General features: G+C 48.1%; 1 protein-coding gene across 1 annotated transcript in view; it reads right to left on the reverse strand.

Annotated features, from left to right (window-relative positions):
- Positions 1-14,984, reverse strand: part of yrk (Yes-related kinase) — a gene marked incomplete at its 3' end in the record, with an annotated part of 79,204 nt that extends 64,220 nt beyond the window's left edge. The window contains exon 1 of the mRNA XM_084312039.1: positions 14,449-14,984. The remainder of the gene's footprint in view (positions 1-14,448) is intronic.
- Positions 14,985-15,237: the final 253 nt, after the last annotated feature.

Genomic DNA, 15,237 nt, shown 5'->3' on the forward strand with positions numbered 1-15,237 from the left:
GACCTGTCGTACAGAACTTGTAAGTCGCTTTGGATAAAAGCGTCAGCTAAATGACTAAATGTAAATGTAAATGTAAATCTATAGATGAACACATTATTTGAAGCATAGATTTTATCGTGGGACCATTTTGCTAACGGAATATGCTTTCCCCTCTAAGTACACATTGTCTGTAATACAGACTTGTATCATATACTTATGCACCATAAAGTTTGACCAGACTTCAGGCACAGACTTTGGTTTCAGTCCTCCGTGACAGGTAGCTATAACTACCCCATGACACTTTCACATCCTGGGCAAACTAGGCCTATTACCAACCGACAATGTCGCCACAAACTGTGTTAATATCTGTGGTTTGAGAGCTTTCTTCTGGTCTATCTTATAACAAACAAATCGACTAGATAACCACCACAGCCCTGTTTGACTCAGTCTTTTGGGGTTGATTGATTGATTGATAGATAGATAGATAGATAGATAGATAGATTGATTGATTGATTGATTGATTGATTGATTGATTGATTGATTGATTGATTGAAAATTGCAGAATGGGAACATATTGCAGAATGGGTACAATACAGTACTTAAGCATTACATCACGCGCAGGAGTGGTTTGTGAACAATAAACCATGCCTACGGGTGGTCGTTAGACCCCCCTAGGCATGGTTTATTGTTCACAAATCACGACTGCAAGTGGTGTAATGCTTTTATACAACTGCCACATTCATCCAACCTTATTGCTATACAATAAACACACATTAATCGAAGATTTATTGAAAAAACCATCCGCCAGAAAAAGTAGTTCCCACAACAACAAAAAAGACAATTTGCCTCCATGTGGAAGCAGCTCGGAAGTGCATCCAACCAACTAACACATCCAACTGTGTGTTATTGGTGTGAGGTTTTGCCCGCTGCTCACCACCTTTTCTCTGTTTTCTTTAAGCCTACTGTTAGAAATTCCCTTCTCACTCACTCTCTCTAGCCCCCACCCTCTCGTTCTTTACTCTCGTTTACTCTCAGTGGCCACACCTGGACTATTATCAATTACCTCTCGCACCTGTGGTGGCAGGCTAATTAGTTCCCCTATGGGCTTTAAATACGAGGGCTCTTCCCCTCGTTTCGGCGTGGGGTCATGTTGTATTCATGCTGAGTCATATTCTCTAACATCTAGACTCTTTCGGGAGATCCGCTGGTCTACCAATGCTGTATATGGATTTCTCCAGCCTTGAGATGTTTTGCTCCAGCCTTCGTCTGCTGTCGCCGTAGCCTGTGGAGGAGACTGTTCTGCGCTCCCTGTAACTTCCACGGGAGGCACCTCAGCGTTCCACTGCAGACCCCAGCGCAGCTGTTCGTCCTGACGCACATCTAGACCAACGCGCATCTTCCGGACCCTCGGGCTTGGCACGCTCTCCAGTCACCAGCGCGCAACGCGCATCTGCAAGGGCTTGGCACGCTCTCCAGTCACCAGCGCGCAACGCGCATCTTCAAGGGCTTTGGCCACCTGTCGCCGTTTGCCTGGAGGGAGACATTGTACTGCGCTCTCTAATTCTCTACGGGAGGTATTCCAGTGTTCCACTCCAGACCAGCGCGCCAGATGCGCTCAAGCCTTCGCCACCTGCCGCCGTTTGCCTGGAGGGAGACACTGTACTGCGCTCTCTAATCCTCTACGGGAGGTATTCCAGTGTTCCACTTCAGACCTTCGAGCTTGGCACGCTCCTCCGTACCAGCGCACAGACGCGCATCTTCCAGACCTTCGAGCTTGGCACGCTCCTCCGTACCAGCGCACAGACGCGCATCTTCCAGACCTTCGAGCTTGGCACGCTCTCCAGACCTCAGCGCGCCGACGCGCATCTTCCAGACCTTCCTGCTTGGCACACTCCTCCACGCAGACGCACCAGATGCGTCTCTCGGTTCCGACAGCGGCTACCCGGTGGACGACACCCTCGCCACCGCCACTGTTCCGACGCGCACACCAAGGTGTGGCGCGCACTCTGTTCCTCGGCTCCGACAGCGGCTACCCGGTGGACGACACCCTCGCCACCGCCACTGTTCCGACGCGCACACCAAGGTGTGGCGCGCACTCTGTTCCTCGGCTCCGACAGCGGCTACCCGGTGGACGACACCCTCGCCACCGCCACTGTTCCGACGCGCACACCAAGGTGTGGCGCGCACTCTGTTCCTCGGCTCCGACAGCGGCTACCCGGTGGACGACACCCTCGCCACCGCCACTGTTCCGACGCGCACACCAAGGTGTGGCGCGCACTATGTTCCTCGGCTCCGACAGTCGGCTACCCGGTGGACGACACCCTCGCCACCGCCACTGTTCCAGCACTCTGTCCCTCGGCTCGGACAGCCAGCCACCCGGTGGCGATGCCCTCGCCCCGCTGCTGTCCCTGTACCTTTACGCATACGCCTGGGTGAGTTTTTGATTGTGATGTCACTCACTCAGCGTAATGCCTCTTGCCCCCGTTCCCGCTGCTGTCCCTGTACCTTTACGCATACGCCTGGGTGAGTTTTGATTGTGATGTCACTCACTCAGCGTAATGCTTTTTGCCCCCGTTCCCGCTGCTGTCCCTGAACCTTTACGCATACGCCTGGGTGAGTTTTGATTGTGATGTCACTCACTCAGCGTAATGCCTCTTGCCCCCGTTCCCGCTGCTGTCCCTGTACCTTTATGCATACGCCTGGGTGAGTTTTGATTGTGATGTCACTCACTCAGCGTAATGCCTCTTGCCCCCGTTCCCGCTGCTGTCCCTGTACCTTTACGCATACGCCTGGGTGAGTTTTGATTGTGATGTCACTCACTCAGCGTATTGCCCCTTGCCCTCGTCCCGCTGCTGTTCCTGCACCATTACGCATACGCCTGGGTGAGTTTTGATTGTGATGTCACTCACCCAGCGTATTGCCTCCTTTAGTTCTCACTTAGTTATTTAGTTTGGACATTTCATCTCCCACTCTGTTTTGTTCTCTCGTGGATATTATTTTGGACATTTCATCTCCCACTGTGTGTTTGTTCACACGAAGATAGTATTTACTTTGTTACTTTGTTATTTGGACTGTTCTGCATCTGCTCTGTTTGTTCCCTTTGAATATTAACCCTCTCCTCTGTTCTGCAGAGCGGCCCAGATGTTTTCCCACCAGTCCCCAGTTCCTCCCTGTCCCCAGCCCGCCTCCGCGGTTCTCTGTCCCCAGTTCCTCCCTGTTCCCCAGCCCGCCTCCGCGGGCCTCAGTCCCCTCTGTCCCAAGTTCTCCCCTTCTAGTTCCACCTAGTCCCTAGTCCTCTATCCCTAGTTCTCCTAGTCCCTAGTCCTCTTTCCCTAGTTCTCCTAGTCTCTAGTTCCTCTGTTTCCCTAGGCGTTCCCTTAACCTTCCCTTAGGCGTTCCCTTACCTTCCCATAGTGTTCCCTTTTCCTGCCCGCCTCTTAAAGGCACTTTTCCTTCCCCTCTTGTGTTATTCCAGTGTTTTGTGTTTTCTCCCTTAAAGGGACAGTGCCCTTTTTCCCTGTTCTAAATAAATATCTGTTTCTTGGCAAACCATCATACCTGTCTTGTGTTGACGACACCCTCGCCACCGCCACTGTTCCGACGCGCACACCAAGGTGTGGCGCGCACTCTGTTCCTCGGCTCCGACAGCGGCTACCCGGTGGACGACACCCTCGCCACCGCCACTGTTCCGACGCGCACACCAAGGTGTGGCGCGCACTCTGTTCCTCGGCTCCGACAGCGGCTACCCGGTGGACGACACCCTCGCCACCGCCACTGTTCCGACGCGCACACCAAGGTGTGGCGCGCACTATGTTCCTCGGCTCCGACAGTCGGCTACCCGGTGGACGACACCCTCGCCACCGCCACTGTTCCAGCACTCTGTCCCTCGGCTCGGACAGCCAGCCACCCGGTGGCGATGCCCTCGCCCCGCTGCTGTCCCTGTACCTTTACGCATACGCCTGGGTGAGTTTTTGATTGTGATGTCACTCACTCAGCGTAATGCCTCTTGCCCCCGTTCCCGCTGCTGTCCCTGTACCTTTACGCATACGCCTGGGTGAGTTTTGATTGTGATGTCACTCACTCAGCGTAATGCCTCTTGCCCCCGTTCCCGCTGCTGTCCCTGTACCTTTACGCATACGCCTGGGTGAGTTTTGATTGTGATGTCACTCACTCAGCGTATTGCCCCTTGCCCTCGTCCCGCTGCTGTTCCTGCACCATTACGCATACGCCTGGGTGAGTTTTGATTGTGATGTCACTCACCCAGCGTATTGCCTCCTTTAGTTCTCACTTAGTTATTTAGTTTGGACATTTCATCTCCCACTCTGTTTTGTTCTCTCGTGGATATTATTTTGGACATTTCATCTCCCACTGTGTGTTTGTTCACACGAAGATAGTATTTACTTTGTTACTTTGTTATTTGGACTGTTCTGCATCTGCTCTGTTTGTTCCCTTTGAATATTAACCCTCTCCTCTGTTCTGCAGAGCGGCCCAGATGTTTTCCCACCAGTCCCCAGTTCCTCCCTGTCCCCAGCCCGCCTCCGCGGTTCTCTGTCCCCAGTTCCTCCCTGTTCCCCAGCCCGCCTCCGCGGGCCTCAGTCCCCTCTGTCCCAAGTTCTCCCCTTCTAGTTCCACCTAGTCCCTAGTCCTCTATCCCTAGTTCTCCTAGTCCCTAGTCCTCTTTCCCTAGTTCTCCTAGTCTCTAGTTCCTCTGTTTCCCTAGGCGTTCCCTTAACCTTCCCTTAGGCGTTCCCTTACCTTCCCATAGTGTTCCCTTTTCCTGCCCGCCTCTTAAAGGCACTTTTCCTTCCCCTCTTGTGTTATTCCAGTGTTTTGTGTTTTCTCCCTTAAAGGGACAGTGCCCTTTTTCCCTGTTCTAAATAAATATCTGTTTCTTGGCAAACCATCATACCTGTCTTGTGTTGTGCGATTGGGGTCGGTTACAAACCATAACAATTGGAATGATTGAGAGAAGTTGCCTCATGTGGAAGCAGCTCGGAAGTGCATCCAACCAACTAACACATCCAACTGTGTGTTATTGGAATGATTGAGAGAAGTTGCCTCATGTGGAAGCAGCTCGGAAGTGCATCCAACGGATCCAACAAACTAACACATCCAACTGTGTGTTATTGGAATGATTGATTGAACATTTTATTACCAGATGCAGAATGGGTACAATACAGTACGGCTCAATACACACAATTGTTAATGGTATGCAGACCTACTTTCTATAGAACTTCATTCTTAGATGCTTCTATAGAAAGTAGGTAAAACAAATTAAAAAGTTTTCTTTGCCCTATAGGGAAAAAAAGTTTTCTTCGCCCTATTTTTTTATTTATTTTTTTAAACCTACTTTAGAGGGCCTAAACTTAACCAGTTGGAAACCAGGCATACAGTAATACAATTAGCAATCAACCAATCAATCAATTCAATAGACCATGCTCACTTAAAACAGCACAGCACTCAGCTGCTTCTCTCTCAGTCTGACTCTCCCCGCCGTTGCAGACAGGAGTGTGTGTGTGTGTGTGTGTGTGTGTATATGTGAATGTGTATGTGTGTGTGTGTGTGTGTGTGTGTGTGTGTGTGGGGGGGGGGGGGGGGTGGGTACGCCAGCGTCGGACAGTGTGAGAGTGAGCGCTGCAGTCAGGGGGAAGGAAGAAGACATTTAAAATAAAATTGCAAATAATCAATCAATCAATCCGCGATTTTTCTTTTGTTCTACAATGACTCATGACCCATCAATTACATCATCCAACATTGTTTAAAGGACTAAGACATTCGCCGTGACAGAATCGCTTTATATTTAGTCGTTATGACGCTATCAACATATCCATTTGTTAAAGATTATTGTCCGCCATCTTGTTTTCTCCGAAGAATCCGCACGGCGGAGACGCGGAGTGATGTTATTCGGTTGTGGGCGGGTCCTGGGACCAGGAGCGTGGAATGGTCCCTATACATACGTGTAAATGGACTGTTTCAGCCAATCAGAATCGAGAAATTTGCATGCCGTTGTATAAAGCTCAATACACACAATTGTTAAGGGGATGCAGACCAGGGCCCCGTTCCCCGTACCTGGTTCAACTAAGTCGATCAAGATGTCATTATCCAGCTTCAGTTAACCCGATGTTTGAAGCCGGGATTTTCCTGTTCCTCGAAGGTGGATTCAGTCTCGTTAACTCAAGCCAGACTTGAGACCCAGGATAAATGCGCGTGCCCGCCTCAGCCGAGAAGGCAGCAAGTGTCGAGAGCAGAGATCCTGATTCTCTAGCGGCATTGATTGATTAATTGATTTAAAACTTTAGTAACATATTGCAGTACGGCTCAATCGCCTCGCCGACAAGTTAAATGCGTTATCTATAGGCTAACTTTAAGTCCCTCATTACCTCAATCAATCAGATTATATTTCTTTAAACTTGCCTGCTGGATTGAATAATCAAATGAGATCTTGCTAGCGAAAATAATTAGTAAAACTGTTATACAGAATAACGATACGGCTCCCTTACCCATTGATTGATGTATGGTCGATCTTTTACTTATCTTCTCTGTGGTGTAACGGGTTCTTCTTTTGACTTTCACGCAGACGACCGGTTTTGCAATATAGGAATAATTCAATTTGGTGCACGTTGAGAGCTATATAAAGAATGACATCCTCAATGCATGTAGATTTATAATATTTTAACTTAAAACCAGGCTACCTTTGCGTATAATAATTAATATTATATAAAAAAAAATTATATTGGAAACACGGGGTTTCGAACACCGGTCGCTGGGTTGCCAGGATTGAGCACTACCGCTGAGCCACTGTGCCAGATGGGATAAATTCATTGTTTATACATTAATGAACGAGAGACCCGTGTTTAGAATATTCTTTATTTTGTTGTTGTTGCACCGAGCGAGTGCCACGGTATATAACGTGCATTATTTAGGACAAAGTGAATTTAGTATCAGCATTTTGGGTCTATTTTACATTTCAAACGACCCCTCTGGAAGAATGGAGCACAAAAACGTAATTCAGAATGGTATAACGCAGATCCTAGACTGTGGGAATAATTTCAGGAAACGCGCTGTCACTCCTTTGCGGGGCGTGGCGATGGTTGATCCGGCTAACTTGAACTTAAACCCTGCTTTCGACCAGGCTCAAACTTTTGGATCTGTTGTCATGGTGATTTGGAAAATCCAGGTACGGGGAGCCGGAAAGTCCGGCTTAAGTCAGACTTAACCGAAAGTTATCCGGCTAACTCAGTTATCCAGGTACGGGGAACGGGGCCCAGAGAAAGACTTTCGTCTTGTTTACATCAGGGTCCCCCATTTTCAATTCATCGTAACATTTATGACATACAAATAGACAGTACTGCTTGTTGACAGAATCTGGCTATGGGGCGACAATAACGTGGTCAAGAGGCATGGTTTCTATCTTTAGCCTTTAAGCGGCGTGGTTTATTCATTCACATGGTATGAGCAGCAGCACATGAGTTCTCCTCTCACTGAGAGGCTGGTGGAGAAAGAGGTAGAGGGGGAGGAGTCATCTCTATTTATACTGGCCACCTGGTGGTATCTTGAGTGGCTCCGCCTAGAGCGCCCTCTAGTGGACACAGTTATATATGCAGTTAGACAGTTACTAACAATCCTACATAGTAGGGATGCCCCGATCGATCGGCCCCCGATCGTTATCGGCCGATAATCAGTATAAATATGCGATCGGGGAATTCCGATAATTAGTCATATTCGCCGATCGCGGAAACTGATCAAGTGGATATCTCACTTGCTTGTCTCAGACGCACAGGACCTGCAAACTGCTCCTCCTCCCTAGCCCCGCCCGTACCCGTGTAGAGTTTGTAAACACGGAGGCGGACCTCCTCTGCTGAGTCTAGATAGTGCATTCGACCTGAGCTAACGTTAGCTACCTAGCTATCGTTACTGTTTAAACAAAATTACCCAGTCAACTATTCACTTTTAGTAGGCATTGTCTAACGGTATTTAGCCGGCTAGCTACTGATAGCTCCGGATATCAACAAATGCCCCAGGAAGTCCAGTAGCCCATGTTGATATCTCCGTTAGCTTGCGTTAGCTTGCGTTAGTTCACGGTTCAAAACGAAATGTCCGATTGAACTAAATAGTTGTCTTAACGTCATCTAGCCGGCTAGCAGTAGCTACAGATAGCTCCTGATATCAATGTCTTATAACATTGATTGAATGCGTATTCGAGCTGAGGGCTTGCTGAATGTGAAATGACCAAAGCATAACGTTACCAATAGGGTCCCGCTGCACCGCCGGAGAATACACACAGACAGTGGAGCTGTTTGCAGATAGCGAGCATTTTGACTTGTTGCGTGGTGGCGATGTCTCGCAGATAATACAACTACAAGTCTAATTATATAATATATATATTGTATTATTAAAAAAAAAAAAAAAAAAAACTTTTTATATAAAATTTTTTAATTTCTTTTTAATCAAAAACGATCGGTATCGGATCGGTATCGGCCGATATGGCTCACGACGATCGGAAATCGGTATCGGTGGCAAAAAACGTGATCGGGGCATCCCTACTACATAGAACCTCTAACTTCAACACTCCCACTTAGGGTTATATTAGCATACTGGATAACTTCTCCGAAAAACATTTTACAAAGGAAATAATACAATCCAAAACATCAAAAGAGTATGGCAGTCAATATTTACAAGTTAAACATGACCTCAGCAAATCTCTTCAATTTCAATTTGGAACAGGTTTCCTCATAATGTCTGCTACCATGTCGTCCGTTTGGACAATAAATCAGTGTCATTCTTTCTTCTCTGATGACAGATCTGATGAGATGATATTCTATATCAACATGTTTACATCTATGTCGGCACACTGGGTTCCTAGCAATCACAATGGTTCCCTGGTTGCCCTCATAAACAACAGTCTTCATATATACATAGGTGTTCATCACTTCGAGCAGTTGTTCTAGATAAACACATTTTCATATATACATAGGTGTCCATCACTTCGAGTAGTTGTTCTAGATAAACACATTCCTGCATTGTCATAGCTAGAAACATACACTCAGCTTCACAGGTTGATAGTATCACTGTGGGCTTTAAGTCCTAAACCCTTGCTGCCCTTTCTGAAACACAGCTGTTCGTCTGCTGCACCTTTGGGATAACGAAAAACTTTTTGACGTAGTTCAATGCTTCTCTGTGGGGTCAGCAAAATACTGTGACAATTTTTACTCACTACAAAACATAGGTCAGGGCGAGTAAAGGTTGTCTAACAAATGAGGCTACCCACAGCTTCTCTATACATCTCTTACATCAGTCAAAACATCTCAGGATCTTTTCCACATAATTAAATCATTTAGAACATGGTAAATCATCCACCTCTGTATTTAAACATGGGATCCATTTCTGTATTTAAACATGGAATTAAACATAGGATCCATTTCTGTATTTAAACATGGAATCCACTCAGGTATTTAAACCTGGATTCTACTCCTCCCGTATTTAAACCTGGAGTATCCTCCTCCTGCATTTAAGCAGTGTAGCCACCCTCCTTCAGTATTTAAACATGGAGTACCCTCCTTCAGCATTTAAGCAATTAGCTACAAACCATACTTTGTATCTGTCGTGGCCTTCAATACCTTCCTGGATTGAATACACCCATTTCCCTCCCACTGTCTATCTGCCCTCTGGTAACTTGGTTGAATACACCCATTTCCCTCCCACTGTCTGTCTGCCCTCTGGTAACTTGGCTGGAGCAAGGTGTGGTTGTCCTCTAGGGACCTCATCTCCTCATCCCTTGCTCTCTCCCATTTACTTGATTCGGGGGACACTGTGGCCTCTTTAAAGGTCGGGGGTACCCCACTGGCAGTAAGCAACGGTGGTAAGTGTAATCATCCTCGTCACTCCCTTTCCGGGCATAGTCTGTCAGAAACTCAAGTTTCAAGTTTCAAGTTTCTTTAATAGTTGTCATACAGAAGTACAGAATACTTTCATACAAAATGCTTCTTACTGTTACGCTCCAGAGACTGTGCTAGACAAGATAGTATCAAATAACATAGTATAGCATGTAATTTAGAAGAAGAAAATGAGGTCACAGTGTTCGGTATAGACATATGTACAATGTTCTGAGTTACCATATAATATACAATACTATGCAGTGTACAGTGTACAGTGTACAGTACTATATAGTGCAAAGCAGAAATGGGATGAGGTACAATTTAGGTACAATTTACAGTAAGGTGTACGAGTTGTAGTGCAATCCTTCATCAATAAATATAAAGTGTGGGGAGTGGGTGCTACAGTGTGTTTGTTTAAAGTGGGTGTGTGCTATAAAGTGTGTGGAGTGGGTGCTACAGTGTGTCTGTTTAAAGTGAGTGTGTGCGTGTGGATGTGTGTGCTATGTGCGTTTGGTGGTTGTTGTTGTGTAGTGTTCATTGTTCGTTTAGCAGTCTGATGGCCTGGGGATAGAAGCTTCTTCTGAGTCTTTCTGTGCTTGCCTTGAGACTCCGGTATCGCTTGCCTGACCGCAGCAGTTCAAAGAGGCAGTTGTTCGGGTGACTGGAGTCTTTAATGATTCTCTTAGCCTTGCCCTTGCAACGCTTGTTGTAAATGTTCTGGAGGGTGGGGAGCCCCCCTCCAATTGTGCGTTCGGCTGAACGTGTCACTCTTTGTAGTCTGCTTCGGTCTTGTGCAGTGCTATTCCCAAACCAGGAGGTGATGTTGCCAGTCAAGATGCTCTCTATTGTACATGAGTAGAAGTTCTTAAGGATCTTCTGACTGACTTGGAACTTCCTTAGGCGCCTGAGGAAGTAGAGGCGTTGTCGTGCCTTCTTCACAACACTGTCAATGTGTGTGGTCCATGTCAAGTCCTCGGATATGTAGGCTCCGAGGTACTTAAAGCTGTTGACTCTCTCAACCGGTGCCCCGTCGATGCTATGGGGGCTGTAGTCCTTGACCCCTTGACCTTGACAAAGTCCTTGACTTTGGGGGTTTGTGTTCCCTTGAGGGATACCTCCCACTGCTTGGGGCACTTGACGTCACCCTCGGGTGCTCCTCGTCATCGCCCTCTGGGGGTGGCTGACTGTCTGCCTGCACGACCGTGCTAAGTACACTGGGCTGATGTGTCTCTGTTTCTACACACCTTACTCTGGAGTCCAGCTCTGGCTCCTCTGTCTGTGTCTCGCTCTCACATGTTGTCTTTGTGACAAACTTGACTAGCATGTGTTTCTGCACTCTCCCTTTACCGGGATGATAAACTAGGAAAGCGGGGCTTCCCTTGTCGTGCCCTACAAAGAGTCCTTTTACACATCTGGACTCGGGCTTTCCCCTGTCCTGCAGGTACGCATAACACACTGATCCAAATCGGTGCATTCTAGCTAGATTACACTTCTTTCCTGTCAGTGCTGTATACGGGGTGGTGCCCGTGTGCTTATTAAAGCACCTGTTTCTGGTGTAAGCGGCTTCTTGCACCGCATAATGCCATAGGCTCTTAGGTAAGTTACTGTCTACTAGCTTACACCTAGCCATTTCGAAAAGGGTGCGCCATTTCCTCTCTGCCACTCCGTTCTGGTGTGGGGGATATGGACATGACGTCTCGTGTCTTATCTTGTACCTTCTCAACAGTGATTGGAACTCTCTGTTTGTGAACTCGGTTTTGTTGTCGGACCTCAAGCATCCTACGTTACCATAAGGGGCTACGTCTGCCAGGAATTTCTCCATGGCCTGGAGTGTGTCACTCTTTGCTTTGAGAAAGTAAACAAACACTGCTCCTGTGCACACATCTGTAAAAGACTGTACATATCTAAAGCCTCCTATGGACTCGTTGCTTACTGGACCGGCTAGATCCGTGTTAACTAGTGCAAGTGGTACCTTTACTTTTTCTGTCCGCGCCCCGAATGCAAAGTCTTCTTGTCCCGTTATTATCCGGGCGTCGTCTCAATCCGTCTTACGTCGACCGTCGCCTCCATCGTGTCCGCTGCCGCCATTTTGTCCATAGCCGCCATCTTATCCGTAGCCGCCATCTCGTCCATGGCCGCCGTCTCGTCCATGGCCATCATCTTGTCCATGCGCGTATCGCGCGCTCTGGTCGTGTTTCTTCATGCACGCTCTGTCTGTTTTCCCCCGTGGATTTGCAGAAGCTACACCAGACAGTCTTTGTGCAGTCGCCTCTCCGTTGGCCTTTCTCTCCGCATCGCCAACACGCCAGTTCCGCCGTGGTCCTGGTCCTCTCCCTTGGCGTCGCTCGGGCCTTCAGCACCCTCTCTCCCGCCTCCGCGGCGGCTGGGTGGGTATCTTCTGAGGCCTTGAAGTTTCTTAACTTGGCCTTGAACTGTCCCAGCGTCATGTCCGCTGAACCGTGTGTTACCAGGAGTGTGAACGGTTTGTACAGCTCCGGTAGTCTCCTCATCACCATCGCCATCATTAGCCCATCGATTGGTGCTTCTCCTGCACTCTTCAATGCCGTCATGGACTGCTCAGCTCTGATGACGTATTCGGTCACCGTATCGTGTGCCCCTTCCTCAGTCCCGTTAGTGTTATGTAGAGGGCCACGACTCAGGGTCTTCCTCGCCCGATGTAATGCTCTCTCAACACCTCCAGGCTTTCTCTGCCTTTGTCTTTAGTGTCGCGGAATATCAGCCCCAAGCTGGTGTCGTCGAGCAGTGGCGCTAACTCACAGTACGCATCTGCGTTAAGCTGGTCGTCCAGGGCTTGCTCTTCCGCCGTCAAGATCGTCGCCTTCAGTCCCGCACCGTGCATGCAGCATAACATGCGCTCTTCCCAGAGCTCGTAGTCCTCTGCTTTTCCATTGAATGAGGGCCATTTGCTCCTTCCCTTGGTCGCCATCCTCTTGGTTGATGGTAGGCGTAGCTTTAGCTCTTGTTGGCCTAGCGTCTAGCCACACGGTGCTTCCGGCGCTAACCTAGCCTATACTTCAGCTAAACTTGCTGCTACCCTTATTATTTCGCCCCGGCGTGATCTGGGCCCATAACCTGTTGCCAGAATCTGGCTATGGGGCGACAATAACGCGGTCAAGAGGCATGGTTTCTATCTTTAGCCTTTAAGCGGCGTGGTTTATTCATTCACATGGTATGAGCAGCAGCACATGAGTTCTCCTCTCACTGAGAGGCTGGTGGAGAAAGAGGTAGAGGGGGAGGAGACATCTCTATTTATACTCGCCACCTGGTGGTATCTTGAGTGGCTCCACCTAGAGCGCCCTCTAGTGGAAACAGTTATATATGCAGTTAGACAGTTACTAACAATCCTATAAATAGAACCTCTAACTTCAACACTGCTACATCTAGACATTTATGACATACCAGATTTACAAATACAGTATACTCTTTGTGATACAAAAAGGGCATTTGGTGTGTGAGGGTGGGGACGGTGTGAGCTGCATGGGCTTTTCACGCTACTGACCACCAGTTGAGAAGTTCCCCTCTTGCGTTATGTTTCGTTAACTGCACGTTGCTCTGTTGTGTTAACTTGTGTATTTCTGGGTAATGACACTTCGATGTCTAAACAGTTCCCTGTGGTAAAGCTATAGCAAAAAGAGGGGAAGTGTCGGTGCTTCTGTGTGCACTTTCTCACGCGCCACTGCCCCAAACTTCCCTCTTTAGTAAACATCTACAAGTCTCCAGACTTGCCCAACGGACAAGTGTAACTAAATTAACGCAGTTTCGATATATTATTCAAGTCACAGTGTGTGAATGAATGAATGAATGAATGAATGAATGAATGAATGAATGAATGAATGAATGAATGAATGAATGAATGAAAACTTTATTTAACAGATTGCAGAATGGGTACAATACAGTACGGCTCAGTCAATACACACAATTGTTAAGGGGATGCAGACCAGATAAAGACTTTCGTCTTGTTTACATCAGGGTCCCCCATTTTCAATTCATAGTGACATTTATGACATACACAACATACACAACATACATGACAGTGTCAGGGAGCCCTGTGGCCCTGGCTGGCGAGTTGTCCCGATGGAGACGCAGACAGACAGGGTGCCGGTTGGTGGAGGGGGGGGCAAAGTTGTTTTAAAGCTTATTTTCTGTTTAGTTGGGGACACCTTTCTGCTCATCTTAATAATAATAATAATATCTATTTTATATAGCGCTTTTCCAGGTGCTCAAAGACGCTTATCTTGTCACAAAACGACCTGTGCCTATATTATACACTGTTGTCAGACTACAGTGGATACAATAAGAGCATAATCAGCTTTCCCAATTCATCCACACGACTGTGTAAAAAACATACCCTAAAATACAATACAGAGAAAATAAAATAGACCAATTATTTTGTCCATATATATTTTTTTCTTTCCCCATAAAGTAGTAGGCTATTGACCTCTATTTAGGAAATATAATTACGGTTCTCTCAAAAGAAAACTGATCAGACATCAATAATAAATATCGATTGTAACATCAGCAATATTCAGTTTACTATAACTATACACTACTACAGCCGAGCAAGTAGACTTACCTGAAACCATGTAGGTGAGTGGTGACCCGTTATCCCACGGGACGTCACCAGGTCGAATTTTAGGCGCACGGGAAACAAGTCTCGCGGAACGGTGGCCTGGGGCTCGCGGGGCGGTGGTCTGGGGCTCGCGGGGCGGTGGTCTGGGGCTCGCGGGACGGTGGCCTGGGACTCGCGGGGCGGTGGCCTGGGGCTCGCGGGGCGGTGGTCTGGGGCTCGCGGGGCGGTGGTCTGGGACTCGCGGGGCGGTGGGCTGGGGCTCGCGGGGCGGTGGTCTGGGGCTCGCGGGGCGGTGGTCTGGGGCTCGCGGGGCGGTGGTCTGGGGCTCGCGGGACAGTGGTCTGGGGCTCGCGGGACGGGGTGCAGCTCCACGGAGGAGAGGATGTGAGCGCGCGCTCTATCCGGTTGGAGTTGGAATCCACGGCGCGTATCCAGGACGGTCCACACACCGTTATCAGTGTTCTTCTTCCCCGCCAATGAAGTATTCACCCAATACCGTGGCAACAACTACCGCACTACCGGCAGAATAAGTGCCGAGAACCGTGGGAAGTGATGCAAACTGTCATGAGTTGCGACTTGCGAGGCGAGAAGAACGACAGGAAGTTTTTGAATGGTGCGATATCCGTCCACCAGGCCAGCTGCACTGCCCACCATATAAGTACAATCACACTATGAAGAAACTCTTCAATTAAGCAAGAGGGCGAAACATTTGTCAGTTTTCTGGTATAAAGGGTCTATATTAGATATCTAGTCAATCTCTACCGCTCTCTTGTTCCTGAAATTAGCCATTAT

Source organism: Notolepis coatsorum (genome assembly GCF_963971535.1).
Source record: "Notolepis coatsorum genome assembly, chromosome: 4".
NCBI classification, from domain to species: Eukaryota; Metazoa; Chordata; class Actinopteri; order Aulopiformes; family Paralepididae; genus Notolepis; species Notolepis coatsorum.